The following is a 13726-nucleotide window of genomic DNA, read 5'->3' on the forward strand; positions in this document are numbered from 1 at the left end:
AGCAGGTGGCACATGCCCACCTGCTAGTGAGCACAAACCAGTAACTTAGCTGCCAGTACCTTTTCTACCTGCTGCTGTAAATAGCAGTGAGTGCTCAGATTCAGGTTTTTATATTAATTTTGTTTTCACCAAAGTTATTTTTGCCCTTTTGTCTGTTTAAAATATTACCTGAGCCAGATGAAAATTAGATTCTATTTTTAGAACATTTAATGGCATTTATTTTTCAATGCTGTTCTATTTTCCTGACCCTACTCTTAAGATATTCAGTGTGTTAATATTATTTATAACAAGTTGAATCCTTAACAATCAATAAAAATCTATAATATAATAATATAAATGGACACCTTACATGGCAGAAGACTTGATTGAATTTCTTTTGGAGATTAGACTGGCAGAGTGATTTTTTGTTGTTGTTTGAGAGGCAGGGAGATAGACAGACAGTGACAGTTACCATTGGTTCACTCCCCAAATGCCCATCACGCCAGGGTTGAAATGAGGAATGCTATCCTGGTCTCCCACAGAGATGACAAGAACACAATTACTTGAACCAATCACTGCTACCTCCCCAGGTCTGCATTAGAGTCAGGTGTCAGAGCTAGGAATTGCATCCAGACACTCTGATGTGCGCCACGGGCAGGTCCTCTGCTAAGCCAAACATTCACTACCAGAAAAGAGAGATATTTTTTTAAGCCCTGATTTGAAATTAATTAATTCACTAATGAATTTCCATTTTATTTGACAGGCAGAGAGTCAGAGAGAAGCAGGTAGGGGAGAGGACAGAGAGGTGACTTTTCCATTTCCTGCTTCACTCCCCAAATAATAGCAACACCCAGGGCTAAGCCAGGCTGAAGCCAGGAACCTGGTGCTCAATCCAGGTCTTCCACGCAGGTGGGAGGGACTGCGCTACTTAAACCATCATATGTTGCCTTCCGGGGGGGGCACGTTAGCAGGAAACTGGATCAGAAGTGGACTTGGGACTTGAACCAGGCATTCAGGTGTGGGATGCAAGTATCCCCAGCAGCGACTTAACCACCACACCAAATGCTCACACCAGGACAGATTTTTAACATGCTAACTAAAAACCCTAGGAAAGGGTTAGTGGAGGAGCTTTAAGAGGCCCATGAGTCCCACACAGTTAGGTCAAAAAAATGTTGCAAATGTTTTTTTCTAAGTGCAGTTATAGGCTTTATTATTACATTCTCTGGGACAAGGAAAACATGTAAAAGTTGATACAGTGGTAGACACATTTTCTTTGAATTACTATAAACCTAAATATGAAGAACTTGGACATTTTCAATTATTTCTGTTGCACATTTATATTGCTTCTCTCAAACGGCATCCTTTTATCTTCAAATGAGTTTATTTTAGAATCAAGTTAATCTCAAGAGCCACGAAGTATTTAGACTTTTCAAACTTTCTGTAGCTGTCATTGATTTGTTCTGTAAAAAATTCAGTAGTTTAACTTTCTCAAACTGGTGTTATATTTAGCCATTTCTGCATTTCCAGGCACCCAGCATTTAATTAAAGGTCCCTTTCCACTTTTATTTAAATAGTCTTCTCGCTTCCTTCTCTCTCACACTGAGCCAAAACCTTAGTAAAAAACAAGGTTTTATGAAACATTTTGGATTAAAAAAAAAAAAAAAACTGAAAGACCTCCCAATAGGAAACTTCAGAAAACAGCATGTAAAAAAGGTATACACTGAAGTTATGAGAGGGTTTGAAAATGTTCACAGAAAATGAAATTAAAAGTTCATTTTTGTGCAAAAACGTTTGAAATCCATGCACAGACTTTTCATAATATGCATTTTCCATGCTCTCTTTGGAGACCCCTTATACAAATATAAAGCAACCTAATGTTTATGGAACTAAATTCAAATATATTAAGTTATATATATATACACATAAACATATATATATTATATATACACATATGTATTATATATAAAATATATATACATTACTGACAAAAATCTTTCCCTGACCCACAATCATGTTTCTCAAAGAGGAAGGCTTTAAATCAACAGGTCTAATCAGTTAAACACTTGGTTTAAGCAGAAAACAATTAATTAATTGGATATTGAGTAATTCCCAGAATCAGTAAGAGTTCAAGAAAACCAGTAAGATGGCAAGAAGTTAGGAAACCATGTCCAGAAATGCTCAGCACTGGTCTAGTGAGTAAACATGACATCTACTACTGAATATTAGATGTCGCCCTTGGAGCTGCCATTATTAGCAAAGCTACCAATCACTGCCCCTAACACAACTTCCATTACTGTCCCTGGAAAGCAGACCACGTGCTCCCCCAGAGCCTGAATTGCCACTGTCACTACCATTTCCACCACTTCTGCTGCTGTGTCTTTCCCACTGACCCCACCACGCACACCACTATCAGCACGCGAGAGAGGGTGCTGCAGTCTCTCTCCGAGACTACACCAAGAGCAAGAGCACATTTCCTAGTTGCAAAGCAAGCTTGAAACTGAACACCCAAGGTTTACAGCATTCATGGTGACAAACGACCGTGATGCTCACCCAAACTGGCAAAATGAGGATCCAAATGTAGAAAGGAACTGTAGCACTTGGCAGAGAAAAATAATTAAGCTCTTCTAGTAAAACACCCACGTGTGTATTTAGGTGCACATAACTGCATGTGAGTACATGAAAGCAATCAGGACCGTGCCTTTCACATCAAATACACACTCACCACCACGCCCAAGGACTCCCAGTGAGCATCCAGATCTCTTGAGAACGCCTACTCCTTTCTTACTCCAGCGTAATCCTGTTCCAAGATAAAAAAAAAAAAAAAATCATCTTTAAAGTATGGACTAACCCAAGTGATCAATTTCTGTTCACAATTGATCATAATCATAGGACTAAGAGTCAAAGGGATCACATAAACAAGACTAGTGTCTGCAAATACTAACCGATAGAATAAAAAAGGGAGAGAACGATCCAACATGGGAAGCAGGATACACAGCAGACTCATAGAATGGCGGATGTCCTAAACAGCACTCTGGCCTCAGAATCAGTCCTTAAGGCATGTGGATCCGGCTGAAAAGCCCATGAGAGTATTGCAGGCATGGAAAGCCAAGACACTCTGGCAAAAAAAAAAAAAAAAAAAAAAAAAAAAAAAGAAAGAAAGACATAAATGAAAGATCTCCGCGATTGAGATCCTAGTGGAAAGAACAGGTCATCAAAGAAGGAGGTACCTTTCTCTGAAGGGAGGAGAGAACTTCCACTTTGACTACGACCTTGTCTAAATATGATCAGAGTCAGTGAACTCAAAAGGCTTCCATAGCCTTGGCAACTCATGACAAGAGCCTAGAGTGATTACTGATGCCATAAACAAGAGTGTCAATTGGTAAAGTCAACAACAGGAGTCACTGTGCACTTACTCCTCATGTAGGATCTCTGTCCTTAATGTGCTGTACATTGAGATTTAATGCTATAACTAGTACTCAAACAGTATTTTTCACTTTGTGTTTCTATGTGGGTGCAAACTGTTGAAATCTTTACTTAATATTTGCTAAACTGATCTTCTGTATATAAAGAGAATTGAAAATGAATCTTGATGGGAATGGAAGGGGAGAGGGAGTGGGAAAGGGGAGGGTTGTGGGTGGGAGGGAAGTTATGGGGGGGAGCCATTGTAATCCATAAGCTGTACTTTGGAAATTTATATTCATTAAATAAAAGTTAAAAATGTATATATAAGGAATATCATTATATTGGTACTATGATTTTTTTCCACAGAGCCAATAAAACCCAAAGAACAAATGAGGGAAAAAAAGTATGGACTAACATGAAATAATATGAGAGAGAAGGAAATAGAGAGAGAAACAAAAATTAAAGACTGTTTTGTATTTTCCGTCTTTATACCCAAAGGTTGGAAGACTACAGTTGTTATTTATGGCATGCATCTCTAATTAATAGTTCCATTTAATTTCCTATTCCTGCAGCCAACACCTAATTTGACATGCATTCTCTGCACAAGTTTTTGACCTACACCTTAATTTCTTCAAAACTAATATCTAGAAGTCCTGCCTCCAAAGTATTGCTTTTTATTCCATCTACTGGAGATGGATGTACAGATATCTCCCAGGTTTTCACTATTCTTCTTCCAGTCTCCATTGTATAGCAGCTAACCTGTCTGTGTTTGCGAGTCAGGTGACATCACCCAAGACAACACCACAACCCTTGATAGTTTGCCTTTCATTAGATGGCATTTAGAGTCCAAAGTTTCCAGGTGAAAATTTCAGCTTCCAATTACTGGATCTCTGGAAAGCATCCACCCATGGAAAGACAAGATATCAGCAGGAAGAATGCATAGTTTATACATGATGAGCAAATTCTGTGTCTATGAGAGAAAAAGTACCATTTAATGCACCTGAGGCATCCGAGGAGAAAACACTTAAAACTCATGGGTTTGCTTCCCAGCTGGCACTTAACTAAGTCTTCCACTGTTTCATAAGAAAAAGTCCTTCTCAATGTTGGGTATATGTTAGACCCAAGAACTCTCATTCAGATCAGCCTGTTGTACCGCAAATACGTATCTACTGAGTAGCAGCTAGCCAAACAGCCTCAATGAGCTGTGTAAGAAGCATCTGTCTACCTCACAGTTAGAGCTTCCGAGCCAACAAATCCATTCCCATGTTGAAAACACTGCTGCCACTGGCACTGTACACTATATAGAATTGTGTCTGTCCAAGGAACTTTCCATATAGGCAAATAAATAATGAAGCAGAGACCAGAGACACAGGAACAGGGAGCAAATGTGAATGGAATCCTGATGTTAACAGTAATAACAGAACTTGGACCTAAGTTGTCATGATGCTATGTAATCTCCAAGAAAATTAAATACCTTGGAAGATTGGATGGGAGTTGAATCAACAGAGGTTTGCAAGATTCGGTTCTCACCACTGAGTAAGAAGAGGAACTGGAGATTGAACCTAAATTCAATTATAGGAAAAGTAAGGTTGCCCTTTCGGGACATGAGTTTAGCACCACCAGAAATTCGTTCCGTCTCTGTATTTGCAGTGTAGACTACAATATCCTCTTGACTGACAGAATTTCCTCCAGCCACACTCATTGAATAGTCAGTTGTAAACATGAAATTTAAATGATCAACAGTTCAAAATTTTTTCTCTAGATGCAATGGTGACATTTAATTTCTGGAGATCATGAACCATACCACATTTATTCACTTATTTACCTTAACACTTAGAATATTACCCTTCACAAAGAGTAAATTCCTGGCCGGCACTGCAGCTCACTAGGCTAACCCTCCACCTGCGGCACCAGCACCCCGGGTTCTAGACCCTGTCGGGGTGCCAGAGTCTGTCCCGGTTGCTCCTTTTCCAGTCTAGCTCTCTGCTGTGGCCTGGGAGTGCAGTGGAGGATGGCCCAGGTCCCTGGGCCCTGCACCCGCATGGGAGACCAGGAGGAAGCTCCTGGCTCCTGGCTTCGGATCGGCGTGATGTGCCGGCCTTCGTGGCCACTTGGGTGAACCAACGGAAAAAGGAAGACCTTTCTCTCTCTCTCTCTCTCTCTCTAACTCTGCCTGTCCAAAAAACAAACAAACAAACAAACCACAAAGAGTAAATTCCCAAACATGCTTAATGAATAATGAATAATGTAGGAAGAAGCGCTGGCACAACGTGGTGGTGTCAGCTGTGTTGTATCAGCAGCAATGGACCGCTCCACCACCCCATTCTCTTCCATGCATGCTTCTACTCAGTGAAACTCCAGCTGAGTAGAATAAGGAACACATCTAACATTAAACTGATCGCCACCTGGCTCTCTTCTCCAGAGTTCCCACATCATCTGTTATCAAGTCGAGAGTTAGAACAGAATCACCACCCCAGGGACCACCTGGTAAAAAGGCTGACAGCACACATCCGGTGTTGGGCAGTGGTGGCCCACGCAGGCTCACAGGGACCACCTATTTCCTGCCTTCCTCCTAAGATCAAAGGCTATTTCCTGCTGGCTGCTTCAACTTCGGCATTTCATTGTAACTACGTCCAAAATAAGACTGAAAGAACGGGACTTATTCCAAGATGGTTTTGTTCCAAGATGGCGGCTTGAAAAGTTTCATTTATTGTGCCTTTTGATGCAGTTGCTCTCAAGTAATTTTAGGAAATAACACAAGTTATTCTTCAGATTTTGAAAAGCAGGAAAGGATAACACAGACGGATTACATGGAGAACATGTCTTTAGAAAAACATAGTTCCTACTATGTTCTGTGTTGTGACACTTGATTCAGAAGGCCCTAGGTCTGAGACTTGAGGAATCTTTCCAAACGAGGAAAAAACTGAGATATACTGATTTTTAATTTTTTTTCATGAACATGCGTTTCTATAGTAACATACTAACTATGAGTTAGAGGAATACTGTGTAGTGCCACTTTGGTAGTTGTAGATGACAAGGTATCATCACACATAATAGACTCAAAACGCTGATTTTTCAATTACCTTAAAACACTGAAGCCATTTTCCCCACGAGCCTGTAAGCAGCCTACAGTTCTCTAGAATAAGTAGAACATTTAAGAATATGAGAAGTTGCTCTTTAAAGCATGGCATTGTTCTGGGTTTCAGTGGTATAATAGAACTCGACTTCCACAGGATGTAAAAATCAATCACTCCCCCACAACCTCCTTCTTTGTTTCCATTGGAAGTCATTAATTAACACATCTTGGAGATCTTTTATGACTCAGAATCCAAGGAGAGTCCTGAAAACTATTATTTGGTGGAAAGGCTAGGAAAATCCAACAGCTGTCATTGCAGGAAGGATTAGTAATCCACCCATTTATGGGAAAAATCTGAACAAAAAATAGATTCAGGTCTTGCCTCTAGAGCACCCGAAATGTGACAAAAATCAGCCTACAATATTGGCAGAAAAGTGTTACTTCTCTAATCATTAAATTGCCATTTTTGCCAAGTGTTTGTAAGACATTACAATGAAAATTTAAGTGTGGGAGTATCTACATGAAACCATAAAATCTAACATTTCTCTTCATAACAGAATATTGAGGGTGATATTGAAACTGGAGACCTAGATTTCAGAATCTTCTGCCTAAAGCTGCAGACACTCTATAAATATTAGCTATCAGACTGCCCCAGATACAGGTTCCATCCTTATCTCTACTGTCCTCTGAACTGCACCATTTCCTTCACTTGGGTTATCTATATAATGTACTCATTTACCCGTTTACCCAAGGGGAGCCTTGTAAGTTACAAACATCTTACTATTTCTCTGTATTCATTTTATAATAAAGTCCAAAATGTGCCTCAACTTGACTCCCAAGTCCCTGATGTGACCCTAAGAGTCTCTGATAGCTTCTTTACTTTGTGGACTTTGTGGCATGAAAAGATGTTGCACGTTCCTCTTATACATGTCTTTGTTTCAGAACTAGAATAAACATGATGAGACCTAACTAATAGCAATGGTAATAAAATTAATAAATTGGACTGAAAGATTATAAAAAAGACCCAACCAGATACATTTCACTTTTGTAAATATATTAAAATCAAATTTTTAGAATTATAAATTCTAGAAAGTTATGATAAAGTACTAGCATGGACTGGATATTCTAAAGTTCACAAAAAACAAAAATTGCATAAGTAGTCAAATAGGAACATTATTCATAAAATGTATGAGCATACTATTCACATTATTTTATTACATACATTTTATATATAGTATATATATAATATACTATATATAGTAATATATATAGTATATATAATATACTATATATAGTAATATATGTCAAAATGCATGAAAGGCTCTGCCAATTAAAATAAACAAATGATGATATTATGTTGCCAGAGTAATTGTTTTTAAAACAACCTATCAACGAAAATATAATCTCAGTTAAAATTGACAATTCAAATCAAAAGGGAAAAGATGGTTTATTTAGTAAATGCTATTAAAACAAATAGCAGTCAATTTAGAAAGACATAATCCCTACCTCACATCCTACTGAAAAAGTAAATTACAAATTGCTTCTTTGACAAATATATAAAACGAGCCTATAATACTGCTAGAACAGAGTGAGCACACACACACAGGAATTCCATAGCAAAAATCAACATGGCTGGTCATACACGAGAAACATCACAAGGAATTAAATCTCTGTGTCAAAGGATAACACAAAGTGAAACACAAGCAAAGGACTTAAAGACATATTTGAAAGCAATGCTGGGGCCGGCGCTGTGGCGCAGCTGGATAACGCCCTGGCCTGAAGCACCGGCTACCCATGGGGCGCCAGTTCTAGTCCTGGCTGCTCCACTTCTGATCCAGCTCTCTGCTATGGCCTGGGAAAGAGGTGGAAAATGGGTAGCTCAAACCTGTTCTCCCACACAGGTGCAGGGAGCCATCCCCACCTTTTCCAAGGCTGTGTATTAGCCAGAAGCAAGAATCAGGAGTAGATCTGGAATTCATACCCCAGCACTGGAGTATGGGATGCAGGTGCCTGATCCTAGGTTTTTCATTGTATTACTTTCTTTTTTTAAAAGATTTATTTATTTATTTGAAAATCAGGGTTACACAGAGAGAGGAGAGGCAGAGAGAGAGAGGTCTTCCATCTTATGGCTCACTCCCCAAATGGCCGCAATGGCTGGAACTGCGCTGATCCGAAGCCAGGAGCCAGGAGCTTCCTCTGGGTCTCCCACATGGGTGCAGGGGCCCAAGGACTTGGGCCACCTTCTACTGCTTTCCCAGGCCACAGCAGAGAGCTGGATCGGAAGAGGAGCAGCTGTGTCTCAAACCGGTGCCCATATGGGATGCCAGTGCTTCAGGCCAGGGTGTTAACCCGCTGTGCCACAGTGCCAGCCCCATAAACAAAACTTTATTTCCTGTGACAAAAGCTTTCAGAGATAAAGCTGTCAGTTATTTCACAGCTCCAATTTAGTCAGGACTGGAGGCAGAAGAAAAGTATCCATTTTACCATTTACAGTTAATCAAATAAAAATTATGTCAATGCATGAATAATAGCTTAAAGAAAGTTTAACAGTAAAGAAACAGAGTGTGTTTACTGTAGAGGTCTGTTACTACCATGAAGTTTGCATTCTTTTGAGAGTCAAATGAAAAGAAACAATCTTTTTTTCTACTGGGTATGATGCACAAAGACACACACAGATATTTCCTGCAGGGATATGAGTTAACAATTTCTATGTCTGAAACTACTAATTTGGAAATTGGTGTGCCTTAGTTACTTCATTTAATCCCTTTCTGTTTTCATGTTTTTTTGAAAGATTTCTTTATTTATCTGAAAGGCAGAGTTACAGAGAGAGAGAGGTTTTCCGTACACTGGCTCAGTCTCCAAATGGCTGCAATGGCTAGAGCTGGCCAGAACCAAAGCCAGGAGCCAGGATCTTCCTCTGGGTCTCCCACGTGGGTGCAGGGGCCCAAGGACTTGGGCTGTCTTCTACTTGTTTCCCAGGCCATAGCAGAGAGCTGGATTGGAGGTGGGGAGCTGGGACTCGAACTGGAGCCCATATGGGATGAGGGCACTGCAGGTGGCAGCCTCACCCGCTTCTAAGCCACAAAGCCAGCCCCTGTCTCCATTTCTGAGAGAGAAAGAAGACAGGAGAGGGAGAGGAGGAGAAGGAATTGCTCTTTCCCTTGGGGTTTTATTAATGTGGCTATTTTAATGAAAATTTCCAAATATACAGAATGTGTAAAATACAGAATGATAAAATCACTTGTTTCCCTCACCTAACTCATAATTATCTACTCAAAGCCAGTCTTGCTTCATCTATACTCAACTTCCTTCCACCTGTCCCTCAGATTATTTTAAATCAAATTCAAGATATCATATCATTCCATCTATAAAACTGTAGAATGTAGCTATAAAGGGGATGCATGCTTAAAAATAAAATCACAGGGGTTGGCACTGTGGCACAGCAGGTAAAGCAGCTGCCTGCAGTGCCGGCATTCCATATGGGCACCGGTTCAAGTCCCAGCTGCTCCATTTCTGAACCATCTCTCTGCTGTGGCCTGGGAAAGCAGTGGAAGATGACCCAAATCCTTGAGCCCCTGCACTGGTGTGGAAACCAGAAAGAAGCTCCTGGCTTTGGATGGGTGCAGCTTGGCTGTTGCGGCCATCTAGGGAGTGAACCAGAGAATAGAAGACCTCTTTCTGTCTCTGTCTCTCTGTAACTCTGCTTCAAATAAAAATCAATAAATCTCTAAAAAAATAAGAAAATAAAATCACAAAACTAATACCCAACCCACAGAGTTAACTACAGTTTCTTTGTATTAAATATCCAGTCAGTATTCATACTTCCCTGATAGAATATTTCACAGTTTTTGGAGCTCATTTTCTTGAATCAGGATCAAAATATGGTCTACACATTGCCATTTGTTGGTAAATCCTTATAATTTTTTTTTAATATAGAGTCTCTCTCTCCACTCCCCAGCCTTGCAATTTATTTCTGGTAAGAACTGTACCTGTTTTGGGGCTGGCACTTTGGCGTAGGGGTAAAGCCGCTGTCTGCAGTGCCGGTACTCCACTAGTTCGAGTCCTGGCTGCTCCACTTCTGATCCAGCTCTCTGCTATGGCCTGGGAAAGCAATGGAGGACGGCCCAAGTCCTTGGGCCCCTGCACCTGAGTGGAGGACCCGGAAGAAGCTCCTGGCTTCAGACTGGCTCAGCTCCAACCATTGTGGCCAGCTGGGGAGTGAACCAGTGGATGGAAGACCTTTCTCTCTCTCTCTGCCTTTGCCTCTCTGTAACTCTGCCTTTCAAATAAATAATTTTTTTAAAAAAAGAACTGTACCTGTTTTGTAGAATTCCTCCCTAAATTTGGCTGAGTGCATCTTTGTCTTATCAAATAACACACTCCACTGCTCCCCGTATTTCTTGTAGAGTGGCAGTTGCATTTCAAGCCTTGCTCAGATTGACTTTCAATTGTTTGGGAAAACGGCTGCAGTCACACATCATCTAACAGTGGGAACACATTCTCAGAAATGCATCATCAGGGTATTCCATTGCTGCGTGAGTACCACAGGTGTACTTGCACAGACACATGCATAGCCTACTGCACACATACACTCTGTGGTTTATGGTCTATGCCACCATTCATGCACTCCATTTTTGACCCCAGCATCATTATGCTGCACTGAACCTGTAGATCCAGGACACCGTGGGCTACTAGCAGGGGCCGCCTGGCTTCTGCTTGTCTGTCTTGTGACTTCAGTAATCCTTCAGGTTCATTCCCGAGACTCTGACAGATGCACAATTTTGAAAAGATTTAAGTTTTTATGTTGTAAATTTTGCTACCACAACTTAGCAGGCATGGCACTGGTGTCTCCATTTTATTGAGGAAATAATAACTAAGTTATGGAAGAAGTGGTGCGAACCCAAACAACTTCATCAGCTCACTGAGACCACAAAAACATGGTTATCTCGCCTCAGTTTGCCTCTCCACATACAAACTATGTGTTTGCATAAAAGAACTTTATGCCTCATCCTCAAACTAACTGCTGGTGGGGGCAGCAGAATCAGGAATGGGGGGAAACAGACTCACAGGTGACTTCCACTGCACAAACAGGACTATGCATGCGCTTGCTCTTTCACTGCGTTCTGCCACACGCATCAGTCACAACAACAACAAACCCAAGAAACAGAAAGGAGAAAGCTGTCCTCCAACCATGGCTGAATCCATGTGGCTCCAAGGAAAGACAGAGGTAAGTAACAGGTTCTGTAAAGACCAGCAGCAAATATTGGGGGCACTTTGATGTTAAAAATCTCAGTTTGTAAAATTCAAACTATGTTGGGGTTGGAGTGCACAGAGACTTCCTCAGATCCGTATTCATTGGAGCAGACCCCTAAGGCATGGTCATCCTCTCTCCATCTTGATTTCCTATCTTCATTTATTTGTTCCATGCCTAAAAAACATTTATTGTCAAGAGCGGCGCTGTGGCATGGTGGGTAATGCTGCTGCCTGCAGTGCCAGCAACCCATATGGGTGCAGATTTGAGTCCTGGTTGCTCTACTTCCAATCCAGCTCTCTGCTATGGCCTGGGAAAGCAGTAGAAGATGGCCCAAGTCCTTGGGCCCCCACATCCACGTGGGAGACCGGGAAGAAGCTCCTGGCTCCTGGCTTCAGATGGCCCAGCTCCAGCCATTGTGGCCATCTGGGGAGTCAACTAGCAGATGGGAGACCTTCTCTCTCTCTGTAACTCTCTCTCCCTGTAACTCTGCCTTTCAAATAAATAAATCTTTTAAAAAATATTTACTGTCTACTATGTAGTAGATGTTTTCCCAGGAAATTTATATACATAGCAAGCGAAGTAGTACCCTAGATAGCGAGACACAATTAACACAAGTTAACCTGAAATCACATGAAGCAGATGTATCTGATATTTTAAGAAAACATAAGAAGGTGACTTGGCTTAGACCAGAGAATCAGAAACTTTTTTCCTGGGGAGAGAAGCCAGAATGGTATGGACTGTGGAATGAATAGAAAGTAATAAAAACAACAGTATGTCTTTTTAAAGTTCCACTGCAAAGGGAGGAGAAAGAGAAACACGGAGCTCAGTGGAGTAGCTTGGGGTGAGGTCTGAGGGATGAGTCAGCCAGAACAGGTGCGGGAGGAGAGCAGCTCCTTCCACCAGAGAAAGAACGAGACCAGCTCAGAGCAGAGCAGCTCCTTCCACCGGAGAGAGAACGAGACCAGCTCAGAGCAGAAAAGAGGAAGCAGAGAACGTGGCTGGACTGCTTTTACCTGACGGGGAGGGCGCGGCAGCGAGACCGGAGACACAAGCAGTGAAAGCATCAACGGGAGGCTGCAGCGTCGGGCCAGAGGCCCAGGTCTCCCTGGGTAGCCCAGGTGTAAAGAATGCTTCTATTAACACTGCCCTCTTTTACCTATGAAAGTGTCCTTACCTGGACTGTAAGTCCTACAGTCACCCTGTTTGGGCCACTGGATAACATATATGCCAAGAACAAAGGATGGAATTTTTTAAAGATTTATTTCTTTATCTATTTGAGAGGCAGAGTTAGAGAAAGGAAGAGACAGAGACAGACAGAGATCTTCCATCCACTGGTTCACTCCACGAATGGTCACAACGGTTGACCACAAGGGTGTTGGTCAATGGCTGGCAGGTGTGTGGAGTGTGTTTATAGCCACAAACATTGTAACCATGTGTTACCAGCTCAGTAATTCAGCAGTTAAGCTAAATTTTGTCAACTCTCACACACTTTTATTTGCCTCCTACAAATGACTCAGGCTTTTGTTCAGAATTAATAAGGATGAATACATATTTATCTTCATTATCAATTAACACACATCACTTATTCAAATAGAGCTCTTTAAATATTAAGAAAATCTGCATATAAAAGTAAGTGCCTCTCAAAAGGCCTGCTTAAAACAAAAGGTGTATTTTATGAATAGAATTCAAAAGCTTTAAAAAATGCCTGCCATTGAATTTATACTATATTTGGTTTATATTTGTACATCATATTACCATATAAAACTCATCTACTTCCTGTCTAAAAATATGTTCGCTATTAAATAGTCAGTTTAATCAGTTAGGATTGTTTTGACTTTAGCAGAACACCCAATCTACTGGTTTAAAAGAAAAGAAGAAAATGTATTGAATCAAAGACCTAAAAAATCCCAGTGATGCTTCTAAAATCGGGGTAAACACAGGAGCTCCAGGCATTCGTCTTCCCTGTATCAGCTTCTTCACTGCCTCCAGTCAGCGCCAGGGCCACAGCCTCATTC

General features: G+C 41.1%; 1 long non-coding RNA gene across 3 annotated transcripts in view; it reads right to left on the minus strand.

The window, feature by feature from the left end:
- Window positions 1–13726, minus strand: part of LOC149124771 (uncharacterized) — a 46403-nt gene that overhangs the window by 11643 nt on the left and 21034 nt on the right. For 2 of the 3 annotated variants that reach the window (XR_016213149.1, XR_016213148.1), the window contains 2 exons: window positions 2922–3094; window positions 2702–2776 (listed from right to left, as the gene is read on the minus strand). This is a non-coding gene — a long non-coding RNA (uncharacterized LOC149124771). Of the gene's footprint in view, window positions 1–2701; window positions 2777–2921; window positions 3095–12724; window positions 12869–13726 lie in introns of those variants that run through there. The other variant, XR_016213147.1, reaches the window with a different exon arrangement.

This window comes from Oryctolagus cuniculus, chromosome 9 (genome assembly GCF_051225735.1).
Source record: "Oryctolagus cuniculus isolate XC-2025 breed Fujian yellow rabbit chromosome 9, ASM5122573v1, whole genome shotgun sequence".
In the NCBI taxonomy this organism is placed as follows: Eukaryota; Metazoa; Chordata; class Mammalia; order Lagomorpha; family Leporidae; genus Oryctolagus; species Oryctolagus cuniculus.